The sequence below is a fragment of the Zea mays genome, chromosome 4 (genome assembly GCF_902167145.1).
Source record: "Zea mays cultivar B73 chromosome 4, Zm-B73-REFERENCE-NAM-5.0, whole genome shotgun sequence".
In the NCBI taxonomy this organism is placed as follows: Eukaryota; Viridiplantae; Streptophyta; class Magnoliopsida; order Poales; family Poaceae; genus Zea; species Zea mays.
In genome coordinates, this window is record NC_050099.1 from 250,196,787 (window position 1) to 250,216,704 (window position 19,918).

Consider the following 19,918-nt stretch of genomic DNA (forward strand, 5'->3'; position numbering starts at 1 on the left):
AGCACATCTCCCCCTAAATTTGTGCATCACTTGCAAATGGACTTGTAAGGTCCGGGGAGTGCTTGTACAACTTGAGCACCATAAGTAAACAACAAAATGAATAAGAAGCATGATCAAAGGCATAAACACATGTATGCTATAAATCAATCCAAGTTCCGCGAATCTAAGACATTTAGCTCATTACGCAACTTGCAAAAGGTCTGCTCATCTAAAGGCTTGGTAAAGATATCGGCTAGCTGGTTCTCGGAGCTAACATGAAACACTTCGATATCTCCCTTTTGCTGGTGGTCTCTCAAAAAGGGATGCCGGATGTCTATGTGCTTTGTGCGACTGTGTTCAACAGGATTATCCGCCATGCGGATAGCACTCTCGTTATCACATAGGAGTGGGACTTTGCTTAGATTGTAGCCAAAGTCCCTGAGGGTTTGCCTCATCCAAAGTAGTTGCGCGCAACACTGTCCTGCGGCAACGTACTCGGCCTCAGCGGTGGATAGGGCAACGGAAGTTTGTTTCTTAGAACTCCATGACACCAGGGACCTTCCTAAGAATTGGCACGTCCCCGATGTACTCTTCCTATCGACCTTACATCCAGCATAGTCGGAGTCTGAATATCCAATCAAGTCAAAGGTAGACCCCTTTGGATACCAGATCCCGAAACAAGGCGTAGCGACTAAATATCTAAGAATTCGCTTCACAGCCACTAAGTGACACTCCCTTGGATCAGATTGAAATCTAGCACACATGCATACACTAAGCATGATGTCCGGTCTACTAGCACATAAATAAAGTAAAGACCCTATCATAGACCGGTATGCTTTTTGATCAACGGACTTACCTCCTTTGTTGAGGTCGGTGTGTCCGTCGGTTCCCATCGGAGTCTTTGCGGGCTTGACGTCCTTTATCCCAAACCGCTTGATCAAGTCTTGCGTGTACTTGGTTTGAGAGGTGAAGGTTCCATCCTTGAGTTGCCTCACTTGGAACCCAAGGAAGTAGCTTAACTCGCCCATCATCGACATCTCGAATTTCTGAGTCATCACCCTGCTAAACTCTTCACAAGACTTTTGGTTAGTAGAACCAAATATTATGTCATCGACATAAATTTGGCACACAAAAAGATCACCATCACAAGTCTTAGTAAAAAGAGTTGGATCGGCTTTCCCAACCTTGAAAGCATTAGCAATTAAAAAGTCTCTAAGGCATTCATACCATGCTCTTGGGGCTTGCTTAAGTCCATAGAGCGCCTTAGAGAGCTTACATACGTGGTCGGGGTACCGTTCATCCTCGAAGCCAGGGTGTTGCTCCACGTACACCTCCTCCTTGATTGGCCCGTTGAGGAAAGCGCTCTTCACATCCATTTGGAACAACCTGAAGGAATGGTGAGCGGCATATGCTAGCAAGATACGAATGGACTCTAGCCTAGCCACAGGAGCAAAAGTCTCCTCAAAGTCCAAACCTGCGACTTGGGCATAACCTTTTGCCACAAGTCGTGCCTTGTTCCTTGTCACCACCCCATGCTCGTCTTGTTTGTTGCGGAACACCCACTTGGTTCCCACAACATTTTGCTTGGGACGAGGCACCAGTGTCCAAACTTCATTTCTTTTGAAGTTGTTGAGCTCCTCCTGCATGGCCAACACCCAGTCCGGATCTAGCAAGGCCTCTTCTACCCTGAAAGGCTCAATAGAAGAGACAAAGGAGTAATGCTCACAAAAATTAACTAATCGAGATCGAGTAGTTACTCCCTTGCTAATATCACCCAAAATTTGGTCGACGGGATGATCCCTTTGAATCATTGCTCGAACTTGGGTTGGAGGTGCCGGTTGTGCTTCTTCCTCCATTACATGATCATCTTGTGCTCCCCCTTGATCACATGCCTCCTGTTCGTCATCTTGAGTTGGGGGTTGCACCATTGTTGAGGAAGAAGGTTGATCTTGCTCATCTTGTTCCTGTGGCCGCACATCTCCAATCGCCATGGTGCGTATTGCGGTCGTTGGAACTTCTTCTTCATCTACATCATCAAAATCAACAACTTGCTCTCTTGGAGAGCCATTAGTCTCATCAAATACAACGTCGCTAGAGACTTCAACCAAACCCGATGATTTGTTGAAGACTCTATACGCCTTTGTATTTGAGTCATAACCTAACAAAAACCCTTCTACGGCTTTGGGAGCAAATTTGGAATTCCTACCCTTCTTCACTAGAATGTAGCATTTACTCCCAAAAACTCGAAAATACGAAACATTGGGTTTGTTACCGGTTAGTAGCTCATACGACGTCTTCTTGAAGAGGCGATGAAGGTAGACCCTGTTGATGGCGTGGCAAGCCGTGTTCACGGCTTCCGACCAAAAGCGCTCGGGGGTCTTGAACTCTCCAAGCATCGTCCTCGCCATGTCTATAAGCGTCCTGTTCTTCCTCTCTACCACACCATTTTGCTGTGGTGTGTAGGGAGCGGAGAACTCGTGCTTGATCCCTTCCTCCTCAAGGTACTCCTCCACTTGAAGGTTCTTGAACTCGGACCCATTGTCGCTCCTAATCTTTTTCACCTTGAGCTCAAACTCGTTTTGAGCTCTCCTTAGGAAGCGCTTGAGGGTCCCTTGGGTTTCAGATTTATCCTGCAAAAAGAATACCCAAGTGAAGCGGGAAAAGTCATCAACTATAACAAGACCATACTTACTTCCTCCTATACTTAGATAGGCGATGGGTCCAAAGAGGTCCATGTGAAGCATCTCCAAAGGTCTTGATGTGGTCATCACATTTTTGGTGTGATGAGAGCTTCCCACCTGTTTGCCTGCTTGACAAGCTGCACAAGGTCTATCTTTTTTGAATTGCACATTAGTTAAACCTATCACTTGTTCTCCTTTTAGAAGCTTGTGAAGGTTCTTCATCCCCACATGTTCTAAGCGGCGATGCCACAACCAGCCCATGCTAGTCTTAGCAATTAAGCATGCATCTAGACCGGCCTCCTCTTTTGCAAAATCAACTAAGTAAAGTTTGTCGTCTAATACACCCTTAAAAGCTAGTGAACCATCACTTCTTCTAAAGACAGACACATCTACATTTGTGAATAGACAATTATATCCCATATTGCATAATTGACTAACAGATAACAAATTATATCCAAGAGACTCAACTAAAAACACATTAGATATAGAGTGCTCGGATGAAATAGCATTTTTACCTAACCCTTTTACCTTGCCTTGATTCCCATCACCGAATATTATTGAATCTTGGGAATCCTTGTTTTTGACGTAGGAGGTGAACATCTTCTTCTCCCCCGTCATATGGTTTGTGCATCTGCTGTCGATAATCCAGCTTGAACCCCCGGATGCATAAACCTGCAAGGCAAATTTAGGCTTGGGTTTTAGGTACCCAACTCTTGTTGGGTCCTACAAGGTTAGTCACAATGGTTTTAGGAACCCAAATGCAAGTTTTATCTCCCTTGCATCTTGCCCCTAATTTCCTAGCAATTACCTTCCTATCCTTTCTACAAATGGCAAATGAAGCATTGCAAGCATGATATATTGTAGAAGGTTCATTAATTTTCCTAGGAACATTAACACCATTTCTCCTAGGCATGTGATTAATAGCATTTCTCCTAGCTACATTTCTACCATGCATATAGGAAGAACTAGAAGCAAACATAGCATATGAATCATAAACATGTGAATCAAAAGCATCATAACTTCTATTTGCATTTCTAGCATGTCTCCTATCATGATACATAAAAGCATGGTTCTTTTTAGCACTACTAGCCATAGGGGCCTTCCCTTTCTCCTTGGCGGGAATGGGAGCCTTATGGCTTGTCAAGTTCTTGGCTTCCCTCTTGAAACCAAGTCCATCCTTAATTGAGGGGTGTCTACCAATCGTGTAGGCATCCCTTGCAAATTTTAACTTATCAAATTCGCTTTTGCTAGTCTTAAGTTGGGCATTAAGACTAGCCACTTCATCATTCAATTTAGAAATTGACACTAGGTGTTCACTACAAGCATCAACATTAAAATCTTTACACCTAGTGCAAACCACAACATGTTCTACACAAGATGTTGATTTATTAGCTATTTCTAACTTAGCATTCAAGTCATCGTTTATGCTTTTTAAACTAGAAATAGAGTCATGGCATGTAGACAATTCACAAGAAAGCATTTCATTCCTCTTTATTTCTAAAGCAAGGGATTTTTGAGCTTCTACAAACTTATCATGTTCATCATATAAGAGATCCTCTTGCTTTTCTAGCAATCTATTCTTATCATTCAAGGCATCAATCAATTCATTTATTTTATCCACCTTGGTTCTATCTAGACCCTTGAATAAACATGAATAATCTATTTCATCATCATCACTAGACTCATCCTCACTTGAAGAAGCATAAGTACTAGTGTTACGAACGCTTACCTTCTTATCCCTTGCCATGAGGCAAGTGTGATGCTCGTTGGGGAAGAGGGATGACTTGTTGAAGGTAGTGGCGGCAAGTCCTTCGTTGTCGGAGTCGGACGACGAACAATCCGAGTCCCACTCCTTGCCAAGATGTGCCTCGCCTTTTGCTTTCTTATAGTTCTTCTTCTTATCCCTCTTGTTCCCTTGTTCCTGATCACTATCATTGTCGGGACAATTGGCAATAAAATGACCAACCTTACCACATTTGAAGCATGAGCGCTTCCCTTTTGTCTTGGTCTTGCTTGGCTGCCCCTTGCGACCCTTTAGCGCCGTCTTGAAGCGTTTGATGATGAGGGCCATCTCTTCATCATTGAGCCCGACCGCCTCAACTTGCGCCACCTTGCTAGGTAGCGCCTCCTTGCTCCTCGTTGCCTTGAGAGCAATGGGTTGAGGCTCATGGATTGGACCGTTCAACGCGTCGTCGACATATCTCGCCTCCTTGATCATCATTCGCCCGCTTACGAATTTCCCAAGAACTTCTTCGGGCGACATCTTGGTGTACCTAGGATTTTCATGGATATTGTTCACCAAATGTGGATCAAGTACAGTGAAGGACCTTAGCATTAGACGAACAACGTCGTGGTTCGTCCATCGTGTGCTTCCGTAGCTCCTTATCTTGTTGATGAGGGTCTTGAGCCGATTGTATGTTTGGGTTGGCTCCTCTCCCCTGATCATTGCGAATCTGCTAAGCTCGCCCTCCACCAACTCCATTTTGGTGAGCAAGGTGACGTCGTTCCGCTCGTGTGAGATCCTGAGGGTGTCCCAGATCTGCTTGGCATTGTCCAAGCCGCTCACCTTATGATACTCGTCCCTGCACAGGGAGGCTAACAACACAGTAGTAGCTTGTGCATTTCTATGAATCTGTTCATTGATAAACATAGGACTATCCGAGCTATCAAATTTCATTCCACTCTCCACAATCTCCGATATGCTCGGATGGAGAGAGAACAGGTGACTACGCATTTTGTGGCTCCAAAATCCGTAGTCCTCTCCATCAAAGTGAGGAGGTTTGCCAAGTGGAATGGAGAGCAAATGAGCATTTGTACTTTGCGGAATATGAGAGTAGTCAAAAGAAAAGTTCGAATTAACCGGTTTCCTTCTCTCGTAGTCGTTGTCGTCGTTGTCCTTTTGGGAAGAAGTGGACTCGTCGCTGTCGTCGTAGTAGACGATCTCCTTGATGCGCCTTGTCTTCTTCTTCTTCCCATCCTTTCGTCTGTGGCCCGAGCCTGAGTCGGTAGGCTTGTCATCCTTTGGCTCGTTGACGAAGGACTCCTTCTCCTTATCATTGATCACGATTCCCTTCCCCTTAGGATCCATCTCTTCGGGCGGTTAGTCCCTTTCTAGAAGAGAACGGCTCTGATACCAATTGAGAGCACCTAGAGGGGGGGGGGTGAATAGGTGATCCTGTAAAACTTGAACTTAATGCCACAAAAACTTGGTTAAGCGTTAGCACAGTATTGCCAAGTGGCTAGAGAAGAGTCTTAGCGAAACACAATAACCACAAGAGAATCAACACAGGTAGACACAGTGGTTTATCCCGTGGTTCGGCCAAGTACAACACTTGCCTACTTCCACGTTGTGGCGTCCCAACGGACGGGGGTTGCAATCAACCCCTCTCAAGCGGTCCAAAGACCCACTTGAATACCACGGTGTTTGCTTTTCTTTTCTATATCCCGTTCACGAGGAATTCCACAACTTGGAGTCTCTCGCCCTTACAAAGATGTTCACAAAGAAGCACGGAGTAAGGGAGGGATTAGCAACTCACACAAGACACAAAGATCACAGCAAATACGCACACACAAGACCCAGACTTTAGCTCAAAAGACTAGCACACTAGAACGGAGCTCAAATCACTAGAATGTCGAACAAGTGCGCAAGAATGGAGTGTGAGTGATCAAGAGTGCTCAAGGAATGCTTGGTGTTCTCCTCCATGCGCCTAGGGGTCCCTTTTATAGCCCCAAGGCAGCTAGGAGCCGTTGAGAGCAATCCGGGAAGGCAATTCTTGCCTTCTGTCGCCTGGCGCACCGGACAGTCCGGTACACCACCGGACACTGTCCGGTGCGGATTTCCTTCCTTATTTGGCGAAGCCGACCGTTGGCAGCCTTGGAGCCGTTGGCGCACCGGACACTGTCCGGTGCACACCGGACAGTCCGGTGCCCCCTCCCGACCGTTGGCTCGGCCACGTGTCTCGCGCAGATCGCGCAGCCGACCGTTGGCCCGGCCGACCGTTGGCTCACCGGACAGTCCGGTGAATTATAGCCGTACGCCATTAATTCCTTCCCGAGAGCAGCAAGTTCATCTGAGCCAGCCTGGCGCACCGGACACTGTCCGGTGCACCCAGACAGAGCTGGCTTTGGCTGAAACAAAGCTATCTCTCTCCAATTCGATTTCTCCTGTTTCCAGCACTTAGACACAATACATTAGTCACTTAAACAATGTACTAAGTCTGAGAAACATATCTTTATACTTGATTTGTACTTTGTCCACCATTTGACACTTAGGCACTTGTGTTGGACACTAAGTCACCAAAACACTTAGAAATGGCCCAAGGGCACATTTCCCATTCATGTTTTGATCATTTGCCCCCTCTTTCCCCTTTAATCCCATGGTTAGGGTTTAAGGGCTTAAGAAGGAACTAGGGTTTTAGAATCTTGGCTGTGGGTGAACTTTGTATGAAGGATAGGATTTCTTTCCTCACTACAAGAAACTAATAAAAGTTCGTGGGTTAATTTAAGAACGTGGGTACCGACGTTCTTAACTGAGTTATGTTCGTGGGTTAATTTAAGAACATGGGTACCCACGTTCTTATATTAAATTCGTGGGCCCGTGGAAAAACCGTCGAACTTATATTATTACGAACGTGGGTACCCACGTTCTTAACTTAAATTCGTGGGCCATGTGGACACCGTCGAACTTAACCTAAAACCTAAATTTCACCCACCCCGCGCGTCTGTCTTTTTTTCCCTGTCGACACCGTGCGCGCGCCCGAAGCTACCCGCCTCACCGCTAGCCTGCCGCCACAACCTCGCAGCGCGTGCCCCGCCTCTACCCCGCGCCCGCCCCGCCGCCCCACCGCGCGCAGGCTCGCGCGCCGCCACCAGCTCGGCCAGCCCTCGCCACCGCCGCCGCCAGAAACCGGCCGCGCACGTCCCTCCGGCACCCGCGCGCGTCCCGACGCCTCGCCGGCCCACCGCGCCCACCCCGCCAGCGCCCCGCCTCCGCCTGCTCACGCCCCAACGCGCGCCATCTTCTCCCCCCGCTCCGCTCTCCGTCGATGGAAGGGTCGCTATTGCCGTTGCCCTCTCCCTCGCAGTCCATGTCTGTCGATGGAAGGGTCGCTACAGCCCCTGCCCTCGCCTCCGCAATCCATGGCACCCCCTCCCCGAGACGTGCCCACCTAGAGAGCCGCTCGCTCACCTTGCTACCCGGCCCACACTCGTCTCGTTCTCCTCATCCCGGCGCTCCTACTACTCCCCTCCATGGCGCGCAGGTACACCTCCTCGTTCCCCCACCTGCCTCCCTGTTCCACTTCTGTTGCCTCCTTACAGGCAAAAGCTCTGTGGGGTCCCTTTGCTGCGTGGGGGACGAATCAGCGAGGGCGCTTAGCGTCGGCGAGGAGCTCATGGCCAAGAGACCATGCCGTTGGGTGTACAGGATCGACGGACTGCCCTATCTGTGTGGTACGAAATCAAGATCTGTTGGGGGATAGGCTCTGTTGGTGTTCAATTTGCTATCTTGTTTTAGTTCTTGCTTGTTTCGATAGCCATATTAATTTTCGTACTGATCTGGTAGGGTTTTGTTTCCCCTGCGAGGCGATTTCCTTTTTCTCTGTTGTGGTTGGGGTTGGGTGGGGTTAGGTTTGGTTAAACAATTCCCCTTTTGGATTAGAGGGGACAGGGCAATGAACTAATTTGCCAACTCAAGCCCTTGCTGTACACATGATTTAATCATGGGTTACGACACATGTACCTTTCAGATCGCTTGCAAAAGGTTGTTTAGCTATCCTATTAGACATGTGTAGTTCATTACTTATTCGTCGGATGAAGATGAAGTAATGGAGGAGATTAGGTTGGGGCCAAAAGGCGGTCTCATGTACTGCATGGAGTATCCTATTATTTTTGCAGTGTCTTTGTTCATTCTATAGGCTGCCATATAAGCCCATCGTTTCCTTTGGCTTTTTCCATACGTGATTAGCCGTACCTGATTTTGTCTCCATTCATGTTTGTGGTTCGCTTTATTACTTAACTATTTTCTGAGGTATATTTTTTTTTGTAAAAAACGGATTATAGATCTGTCATCCTTGTATAACCATCTGGTTTCTACATAAGTTTGATATCTAACACCAAGGCCAGACAATGATTGTATAACCATCTGGTGTCCGTATAAGCTTTGAAAATGTCATCCTTTTGCAAGCGATCAAATATCTTCTAGCATTATTATTCAGTTGGCAAGACTGGTCGCCAGAAGCTACTCAAGCAGAAAGGATGTGTTGTTTGCATCACGGGCCTTTAGTGCTTCAGGTAACCAAACCTTGCTTTTTCTCAAACTGGTTTGTTGTGTTATAGAACAAAAGGAAGAAAATTACAGATTGTTACAGTATTCCTGGAAGAAATACTTCCATTGCTGGACCATGGGTTACTTAATAAGTAGAATTTCTGGGCTCCTAATAAAGTACCATAATGTTCTGTTAGGACTATGTTTTTATGCAGCATAATCAGGTTATGAAGCACGAATTGTACATCAGCTTTCAAGTGCCAAGTTCAGTTACCTTGAATATTTTAAGTAATGGTATGTTGATTCCACTTTTATTAGTTCTTTGAGTTCCATTTCCAGCGCTGATCTTGATGCCTAATCAACTATTGAGAGCAGACAGCCATGAGCCTGAGACAAATGGAAATTACAAATTATTGCATGGATTATTAATCATCACATGCCATAGATAAATTCTTGTTGAACTCATGTGATATTTATGTTCTGAAAGATGCTTTAGCTTTCAGTTTGTATACCTGAGCAGATACTTCCTGATTAACTTTTCCCATGAAATCTTCACCAGCTCTATACTTTACCTTTTATATCAAAGAACTTCAGTTGTGATATCGGAAACCCATCTTTTCAGTGGCACTTGGTGCCAACCATGGAGTTCTTCACCATGAACCTTTCCTGTATAATTTAGGACCCTATCACTAGTGCTAGTCATGTTAGAGCTTAATGTGCATCACTATCTCATGAAAGGCACATGCATCACTATCTCATGAAAGGCACATGCAATTTAGGACCCTATCACTGTCCATTGTCGTCTCGCCACCGAAGTGCAGCACACCTCAATGAGAACTTATTCTATAAGATAAGTGATAATCTAGTTAATTTAGCTAAGCTGGACATAATCGTTTAAGCCGTTACTCCCTCCCGACCGTGGCGCCCACTCGGTTTTTCTTAGTGCGGTGAACATGTAAGGGAATGAAAAACATATAGAACAACTTAGGATAGCAACCCATAACTGAAAACATATATAACAAAAGTTATGGTACCCCAAGGTATAGCCAAAACCTCTGAAATGTCGAGTTCCAAATGTCTGAAACAGCATAACACCCACCTGACAGCCTAACATTGGAATCCACTTTTCTCCAAATTCTCAGTGACAACAGGCTGATTTTGATTCACATAATTTGCTCACCTAACACAGCTCTACAAGTTTGTTGCAGTATCCTAAGGCCAGATGCCCATAATTCAAGAGTTATGGTGCTCTAAAGTTGGGCAAACCTCACTGAAACATAGTTTCAGTTTAACTGAAACAGCACCTACAAAGTCTGACAGAGAATTTTGCAGCAGGCTATTCTCTAAATTCCATACAGTAGCAAGCCCATTCTTTGCACAAAACTTGTTCATCTACATCTGGTCTCTCATTTTGCTACAGAATCTTAACCCAAATCGCTTTGTATTTATTACCACAAGGCCCCAAAGTTGGGTAAAAACACACATATTCAGACTTAAATATTGTTCTAAGTCTGAATCCTAACACCTGACAGTTCACATTTTGGCCACCTTTACTCCCAAATTTATGTGGAACCAGGTCCATCTCCCTTTATCAAACTTGTTCACTTTACTATGGTCTACAACTTTGCTATGGAACCATTAGTCTAAATCTACATGAGTCAGTCACAAATGGGCTCCAAACTGAGCACCTTTCACTGAAATTCAGTTTTCAATAACTGAATATAATTCAGTTTCAGCCACAACACAGTGCCACTTTAAGCAGTTGTTACTCCAATTCTTGTATGGGATCATGTCCATCACCCTTTAAGGAAGTTGTTCACCAATATATGGTATTTAATTCCTCTACAAGCACCATAGTCTAAAACCTTATAGAACAGTCACAAATGAGCTCCAAAACAGCCATCAATACTGAATTCCAGATTCAGCTACTATTCACAATCTGAAAATTCAGAAACATAGTAGCACCACTTTGAACCACTCTTCTTCCTGGGTTCCAAATGCTTCTAGGGCAAGTTTCTTAATAAATTTTATACTCCTATAGTTCCTCTACAAGTTTTATATAGTGACCATTAACCAAAGCCTCTTGAATTCCAAACTACAATAGCCCAAAGTTTGCTCCAAATGCTGAAATTCAGACTCTGAATTTCTACCAAGTCTGAAATTCAGAAACTCTGTTAGCTCTACTTTGGACCAGTTTTTCTCTAAGTTCCAAATAGTTTTAGAGCTAGGTGACTCAACCAAACTTATACTCTTCATGTAGCTCTATAACTTTGTTATAATGACCACCTTCAAAATGGTTTTAGATCAGAAGTTGCAAGGGTTCAAATTTGACTAGTTTATATTATTTTCAGCAATTCTAAAATGAACCCAAAGCTGAATTTTTGTACTTAACTCCAAAATCTTCCACACAACTTGGGAATCTCCAAATAAGAAACTTATTCACTTTTCCAAGCTCTACAACTTTGGTATATGAACTTTTAACCAGTCCTTTATAGATTTTAAATTCCACTTTTGGGCTAGTTTAGGGTTTCAAATTTGACTCCTTCTCATCTATTGATTTACCAACTCAATCCATACTCCTAAAAGACAAGTGACTCCTTAATCTCAAATCCAACTCTAGTATATGAAGCTTATGTCAAAAGTGTCCTTGGTTTAGGAGTTGTTTTGTTTATCCACAATTCCAAGCAAGGTTTTGAAATCTCACTTAAGGTTTTTAAGGTTAATCCAGTTCCTCAATTAATTCTTCCACTTAACCCACCTTTGAAAGCAAAGTTGCTCTAGGTCCTAAGTCTTACCTTTAATACTTTAAATTCCATGCCAACTTATTACTTGCTCAAGAGTCGACTTTTCTTCCCATGTCTTAAGCAAAGTTCTTAATCTGAGCCATATACTCTAATACACAACACCATATTCATTGAAAATTTTTGACCTAGTGAATGCATTCTAGGTGTATCAAGCAAGTTAATGCAAATGCTTATGATGACATGTCAGAGTTTTAGTTCATGTAACACCAGGGGTGTTACATAAACAAACAAAACATGACACAAAATTTGACTGTTTCTTGGATTGCAGATAAACTACGCCTCTGCTCATGACAATGAAACACTATTTGATATTATTAGTGTAAAGGTATGGAACTTATCAGGATATCCAGGAAATTTACTGCAATTTATTTATTTTGGTATCAATTATCAATCTGCCAATCAATCATTTTCTTTTGCTTTCTTCAATAAACATTTATTGGCAAGACAGATTAGCATGAATGTTTTGTTACACTTTTTTTTACTGCTTGCAGTATTTTCTACCTTTTGAAATTATGCTTTATAGTTATAAACTAAACATGTATTTATGTGACAATTTAGTTTTCCAGAAACAGTTTTCCTCTTTATTTCAGAACATGATCTGGTACTTTGTGAAGTTTTTTGTTTGTTTGCTTGTGCAGACTCTGATGAACCTCTCAATTGACGAGCGATGCAGGAAAAATAATTTGTCCACAAGCATGATTGCATTATCCCAGGTGCTTTTGAAAGTTTTTACATTTTCTTCAATATGAATAGTCTGAACGTGTGGTGTGGCCTGTCTGATCTATCTAGCAGGTTTTATTTTTTTGTTTTCTTAATATCCCTGTGCTTTTCATGCATTGACCAATAACTTAGCGTTTGGAATAGGTTTCTCCTTTTTGTATCATTATGTACTTATGTGTACTTCCAGGGAATACCATATTTTTCATATACTGTACTAAATTGTTTGGACTAATAATAAAAACCCCGAAAAGATTTCTCATGGCTTTCCGCAATTGCAGTTAACTGCAAAAGGTCAGATCTTTATGCCTTTCACACACTGAAACTGCTCAGATATGGTTTTAAAATGGATGTTGTACTGCACAGTGTAATGAATATGCCAAAAGGGAAATATGATAATATGGCTGGTACCTTGGTACAGTCACCAAGCGGGTTCATGATAATACGTGTGATGTGTCTTGTCTAATTGACCGGTTTAGATCCTATAAGGATTTGCCACTTTGTGATGTAAGCTTAAGATGAATGCGAGTTTAGGTCATTACAATTCAACATTTCCAAAGCCCCATTTGTAATCTCACTCTGTTAGAAATAAGACAGTTCTTTTTTTTTGGAAAAAAACATTTTTTGCCCCATATGCATGTGCCTTTGATTTAATATGTGAACTGAGTACCCAGAGCTGGCACATGCTTCTATAAACTGGTCAGTGGTAACCAAATCTAAATTGGGCCATGTAATGTGACATACTGAGAACAGGTATCCTTTGCTGCAGGTTTGAACTTAGAAGATGGCCCTGCACACTCTGCCTCGACGTCATCTTCACCAGAGCAGACTACTGATGTTGATGGAAGTACCACTGGTGATGTCACCTTCTAAGTATAACTTGGGTAAACTTATTACCTCTTCCTCTTTTCCAAATGCTGGTTCGGTGTTATCCATGTTCTCAGCATTAACCTCTTAAAGTTCTGAAAAGACAAGGATGAATGCACACTGCACTTCCTACTGCACTTCTTTTGAACCTATCATGCAATGTCCTTCTGCTTGGGTGTGAGCTTCAAAAACACACTGAAATTTACTAAGCTAGTAGTTCATCTAAAAGAAAAGGTGTGTGCTCTGTTCTTTCTATCCAGCATAATTGGCTTCTAATTAGAGATAAACTCCAATACTAAGAACCTTCTGAGGAAGAAAAACAAGGCATTGAATGGTTACAGTTATGTTCTGTGTAATAATGGCTGTGTGGGAACCAGCATCCACCTTCCCTCTGAATGCAGTTTTAGCTAATCATGCTGGAACACAATTCCCATCCAATGTGATCTGAGTCTGCCACCTCTAGACATGATGATTGAAGCCAGGACAAACTTTGGTGATTTAATTTAAAGAGAAATAAATATTAAAGGTGGTTTGATTATTTGGACTACTCTCAATTAATAGCATTATCTTTGACAATGCTACCTGTAACTTCAATATTTGGAAAAGACGAAACAGGAGCTTAGCTTGGTGCGTCTTGAAATGAAGTTTGTTTTCACTCTCATGTTCATGTTCATGCACAAATATGGAAGCCACATTTTGTGTTTATCATGCTTTCCTATATCTTTGTGTACATGTGATTTAATGCCAGTTGTGTATTTATGAGAATTTTGGTTTATTTTGTAGGATTTCGGCTCTCATCAAGTGACTCCTCCCCCTCACGTTGACTTTGCGGACAGATGTCTCAATTCTAGTGGTGGAGCTACGAACAACAATCCGATGTCCTGATCGAGAGCGATGGAGCTAATGTTTGAACTTGTGAACTATGGATGTGAACCTGTGTGAATTTGTGAACTTATGTATTTGGACTTATGTGAATTTGCGAACTTATATATTTGGACTTATGTGAATTTGTGATATGAACATATATCAATGTGTTTGAAATCTGTATTGTATGTGATATATTGTGTTGCATGTGATATTATGTGTGTCTAATTTTACATTCTGTATTTTTTATTTTTTTCTGGAAAAGGGTTAAGAACGTGGGTACCCACGTTCTTAAGGTTAAGAACGTGGGTACCGTCGAACTTAATGGGCAGCCCTCGCCGACCCACGCACGACCCATAAGTTCGACGACCACGTGGCCCCGTCGAACTTAAGGTTAAGAACGTGGGTGTCGTCGAACTTATGGGAAAAAATTCGACGGCCCCCGTCGAACTTAAAAACCCACGTTCTTAAACTTAAGTTCGACGGTACCCACGTTCTTAATGTTAAGTTCGACGGTACCCACGTTCTTAACCTTAAGAACGTGGGGGCCGTCGAACTTACTTCTTTAAGTTCGTCCGAAAATCGCCGTCGGCTATATTCGTGGGTAAACCCACGTTCTTATGGTAAGTTCGACGGCCTATTACATTTTGTTCGACGGTTTTTCACCCACGTTCTTTAACCAGTTTCTTGTAGTGCCTGTTATGGTTAATGCTTATCTTAACCATGCCTCTGAACTTTGAGTTCCTTCACTTTCCATTTTTGCATAAAGTTTGAGTAGGACACAAATGTGCTTCTTTGGCCAGGGCTTTGGATAACACCAGGGGTGTTACAATCAATGCGCATACGACCCCAATTTTTGACCAAAATGGCCAAGAACGACCATTTTCGGTAATACGAAAGGCTAACACCTATGGATTTTTGATGAAAAAATGGTCTACACTAGAAATCCAAGAATGTGATCTATGGAAGGAAAATTATGTGGGGTATGGTAAAGGAGCCTCCAGTCAATGACCAATTATGGCAGAACCACCCGAATTATCCCAGCTTAAGTGCCCAAGTCACGCCTCAAGGGCCGTAACACACTTAAATCGGAATAACCCATCAGTCCCTCAGATCTAGTCTGATAGTGCCACTTAACCAGGATCAAATACCACATACTCACTCGAAGATGAGTCACAGAAGAAATACAATAAAACAGGAAAACCTCAAATTAAAGTACTGAATTATTACATAAATCGGAGTTTTCAAGTAAACTGAAATAGTTCATAAGATAAAATGCACCGGATAATCGATGTCGTCGGTAGCGAGGAATTGGGCAAGGCCTAGCCCACTACTCCTCTTGCTCCTCTCCCGTTGGAGCAGCATCCCACTCGACCGTCCAACTCGGTGGCAGGGTGGTAGGCCAAGTCACACCATCAACCATATCCTGAAGCGTACTTGCAAAAAATTATGCCACAAGCAAGGCTGAGTATACTAATACTCAGCTAGACTTACCCGTTGTGAGGAAACTACTCCTCTACCTCTAGACCATGCAGCTGTTTGGCTGAGGGGTTTGTTTTGCCAAAAGCACTAGCTGTATCTAAAATCAAATTTTAGCTTTTCAAATTCTAGCATTATTATCTTAACTAAGTTTGCTCCTTCTAAGCATACATGGTAACAAGCATTTAGTGCATACAACCAGTTATCTCATGTAACCTCATTTCACTTATTACTCGATGTAGTACAAGGGGTCAAGCAGTCTCATTAGTTGCGAGAAGCAGACGATTCGAATCGAGTTTTAACCTTGCAAGGTAAACCTAAACACACGACATGTCAGGGCACTCCGTCCCCACACATGTCAACCGTCCCCATCGATTCCCCGTTCGCGGCCAGGCCTCACCGCCTTGGCATACAATGCTCCACTGACCCCGGCCGCCGCCGTGCAGTGACCGCACTTGTACCCACCATAGCTAGCATGGGAGACCCAGTCTCAGGTCTCGTGAGGGATAAAGTCCACGCCCGGCTTTACTCAGATACTAGGTTTACCGGTTACCATATTTCCCGACATGTGTTTAGTACGTTCAAAAGCTTGACTCAGGTATCCACACATTAATCCTTAATTCCTTTTTCCCGTCTCATGGACGAGGCATCCTCCCTGGATCCAAGTCCATAGACCATTATAGATCCCGTTATCAAGATGAATACAATCAATTTCCTGTCCTCGCGCGAGTGCTAGAAAAATCACTCGACTTCTACCGAGATCCTGATTAGCAAAGCGGCTACTCGACCTAGCATACTAGTATCCATCTCAAAAAGGAATCCTAAGTTCATGACACTAGAGGTTTCAAGTAACTCCTACACTTAAGGTGCACATTACAATCCTACAAGCATTAAGTGTAGTAAAGTAGCATATATAGATACGATCATGCATAAAACCGGGGCTTGCCTTCAATAGCTGGGGCTGCGGGGAGATCCTCGATGGCAGTCTCGGGAGCTTACTCCTGGTCTTCCTCGTGGACAGCTTCTTGCTCAGGGGTGAGCACGTACTCTCCGTCAGCGAGATTGCAATCTAATGAATGCAATGAGTAAGATACATGCATGGTATGATATGCAATTTAGCAATTAAACTTGAATGGTGAATGATTAATTTAATAAGGTAGGGCTTAATCTTGCTACTTGAAGATTCTTGGGGTATACTTAGCAATTTAGGGTCAAGCTTAGTTAAACCAAATGGTAAGTCTATTTTGGTGTTCCACTGATTTCTAATTGAACTTATTGGAGCGAGGTTTATTTTCCTCTCTTCCTTTCTAATTCTTTTGTGCTTTTAAGGTGGGTTTGAACTACAAGTTAACTTAATAAATTTCCAAAACTTCTGCGAAAATTACAGTGGCTTCTTACTGGTGTATAAGTTTCTTTCTCAAAATTTGGGGTTCAAACAGTGAGGGGTTCTCTCTGTATAAAATTATCAAATATTAGGACAGAGGGGGTGTTTTGAACTACAACTCATTTTTAAGAGAGGGTTATTCTCTAAGACATATTTTTTCTGGCATCTAGATGTTATAACATGACCTTGTACAAATTTGTAGCCACTAATACTCATTAGTTATTTTACTATGATTTTCAAAAGTTCCTAGTCAAAGGGGTGCTTTCTACTACCACTATATTTGAAAAATATCAAACAACAGATTTCTGATTTTTTCTATCTTCTTCTTTGTGCAAGAGCAATCATTTTGAAGTTTGGCAACTTTTTGCTTAAGAGAAGGGTGGTAGGAATTATTTGGATTAAATGGCCTTTTTCATGAAGCATTGGCAATGGGTATTGTTTTACAGCCTTCAATTGGGTTTTGTATTTTTCTCTGGTGGCCTATTTCATTATTGATCTAGTAAAAATTTATTTGCCCATTATTGCACTCTTTTGGGCTTGCTTATGATTTAATTGAAGTATGGCTCAATACCAAGTTCTATTTGTTTACCCTACTTAAAATGATGGACTGAGATGTTTATCATTTTTGTAGCGGGGTTCTAGTAGTTACAAGTCCACTGGATTTTTATTAACAATTTTAAAGTTGTTTTCATAATTCTAATAATTGTTTTTCTAGTTTGGTTAGTGCTTAATAAAACATTTCACATGGAATCTGTTCTGGACTAGGGGTCCCTTTATTTTTCCTAGGTTCTCTGTTACTTAAGTGGACTGGGAAAAATAATTGCATTCACTGTTCATTATTTTCTAATGCCCTTCTGTTTTTCTTAAGTTTTGGGCAAAAATGGCTTTTAATAGATATCCCTACTTAAATCTTCAATACTGGGGTGTTCTATATTTTTAAACAGTGTCTAAATGGGGTTTGAATATCTACAAATTTTCTTAAGTTCAGCACAGAAGCATAACTAAGTTTCTTTAATTTAATAAGGTTTGGTCATTTTCCTTAATCAATTCCAAACTCTAAATATTAAAACAAAAAGCATGGGGTTCAGTATTTTTAATTGATAGTCCATAATATTTTGAATCCAGCAAAATTGGTTTGACTAAGTTTGGTGGAATATTGCTCAAGATATGAAATTTCTAAGTTCTCTGCTGAATTTAAAAAGCTTAAATAGAATTGGATAAAGGAAAAACAGTTTTGCGCTGGGGTCCCTGGCAAAAGATCTTAAGTGAATTACAGACACGTCCCCGGTGCACTATTCACATGAGTCTACGGCTCTGCAGATTACCCCCCTAGGGTTTCTGGAAATCGAACTCGCGGTCCTTCCCTAATGGAATAGTGGTCGCGGAGGAAGAAAGGGGTGGAGGGGCTTACCGACGGCAAGACTGCTCCGGTGAGGTGGTCGAGGGTGTAGGGGAGGTTCTGAGGGTCACGGCGATGTGTGGGTCGCCGTCGGGGATGGTCGAAGTCGGCAGGTCCACGTGCGCAGGCGAGGGAGCTCGTCGGCGGCGAGGAGTCCAGCCTAACCAGGGCGATACAGTTCAATCAAATGGGTCAGTGAGCTTCACAAGAGATCAAGGAAGGCGTGTGTGCAAGGAATCGGAGAATGGCTCACCGGATTGCTCGGTCTACGCGCGGCCGCGGGCGACCGAAGTCCGGCGAGGATGAACTTGGGTCTCCGGTGAGGTCCTGTCAGGTCCGAGTGCTTGGAAAGCTTCACAGGTCACTGGCGAAGCTAACCGAGAGGCCAGCGCAACTTGGACGCAACTGGAGCGGGCTGGCCATGGTGGCCGAGGCTTGGGCAGTGATGGCGGGTGGAGGAAAGGCTCGCCGGAGCTAAGGAGGGGCGTTTGGCCAGTGAGGGTGAGCACGGGGTGAGGTGAGGCGCGCCCGGGGGAGGCTTTAAAGGCGCGGGTGTGGCGGAACCACCCGAATTATTCCAGCTTAAGTGCTCAAGTCGCACCCTTAAGGGCAGCAACACACTTAAATAGGAATAACCCGTCAGTCCCTCGGATCTAGTCCGGTAAAGCCACTTATCCAGGATCGAATACCACTAGCTCACTCGAAGGTGAGGCACAGAGAAATACAATAAAGCATAATACCACAAATTTAATAAGTATCAATAGTGATTACATTATTGGAGTTTCAGAAATAATAACCATAAATTTTAATGCAGCGGAAATAACTAACGGAGAAGAACCGAGTAACATGGCGAAGCCTGGCCACACTACTCCTCCTGGTCCTCTCCTGCGGAAGCAATAACCCACTCGACCATCAATCCCGGTGGCGGGGATGGAGGCCAAGTCGCACCATCAACCAAATCGAGGAGGTACCTGCAAAAATTATGCCACAAGCAAGGCTGAGTATACTAATACTCAGCTAGACTTATCCGATGTGAGGAGTCTACTCCTCTACCTCTAGACATGCAGCTGTTTGGCTGAGGGGTTTGGTTTGCCAAAAGCACTAGCTGAGTCTAAAATCAAGTTTTAGCTTTTCAAGTTTTAGTATGATCCTTTTAAACTAGATGAGTACCTAACTAGTCATAAATGGTATCAAACATTATTGCAAACAACATCTTTTGCCAGTCATCTCATTTCCACTTATTACTCAATGCAGTACAATGGATCAAGTAGTCTCATTAGCTGCGAGAAGCAGACGATTCGAATCGAGTTTTTATCCTTGCAAGGTAAACCTAAACACACGACGTCCCCACACACATCAACCGTCCCCATCAATTCCCCGCCAGTAGAACAGGGCTCACCGCCTTGGCGTACAATGCCTCACTGACCCCGACTGCCGTCGTGCAGTGACCACACTTATACCCATCTTAACCAGAATGGG

The 19,918-nt window shown here is 43.2% G+C and overlaps 1 long non-coding RNA gene across 6 annotated transcripts; it reads left to right on the plus strand.

Moving 5' to 3' along the window:
- Nucleotides 1–8,478: 8,478 nt before the first annotated feature.
- On the plus strand, nucleotides 8,479–14,389 carry LOC103655007 (uncharacterized). 6 transcript variants are annotated; one of them, XR_004858008.1, is made up of 6 exons: nucleotides 8,751–8,951; nucleotides 9,141–9,219; nucleotides 11,998–12,054; nucleotides 12,344–12,442; nucleotides 13,216–13,330; nucleotides 14,097–14,372. It is a non-coding gene; the product is annotated as an uncharacterized lncRNA (long non-coding RNA). The 6 variants fall into 6 exon arrangements; XR_004858007.1 differs by lacking the exons at nucleotides 8,751–8,951; nucleotides 9,141–9,219 and having other exon boundaries at nucleotides 9,871–12,054; nucleotides 12,368–12,442; nucleotides 14,097–14,386; XR_004858004.1 differs by having other exon boundaries at nucleotides 8,479–12,442; nucleotides 14,097–14,389.
- The last annotated feature ends 5,529 nt before the right edge of the window (nucleotides 14,390–19,918 follow it).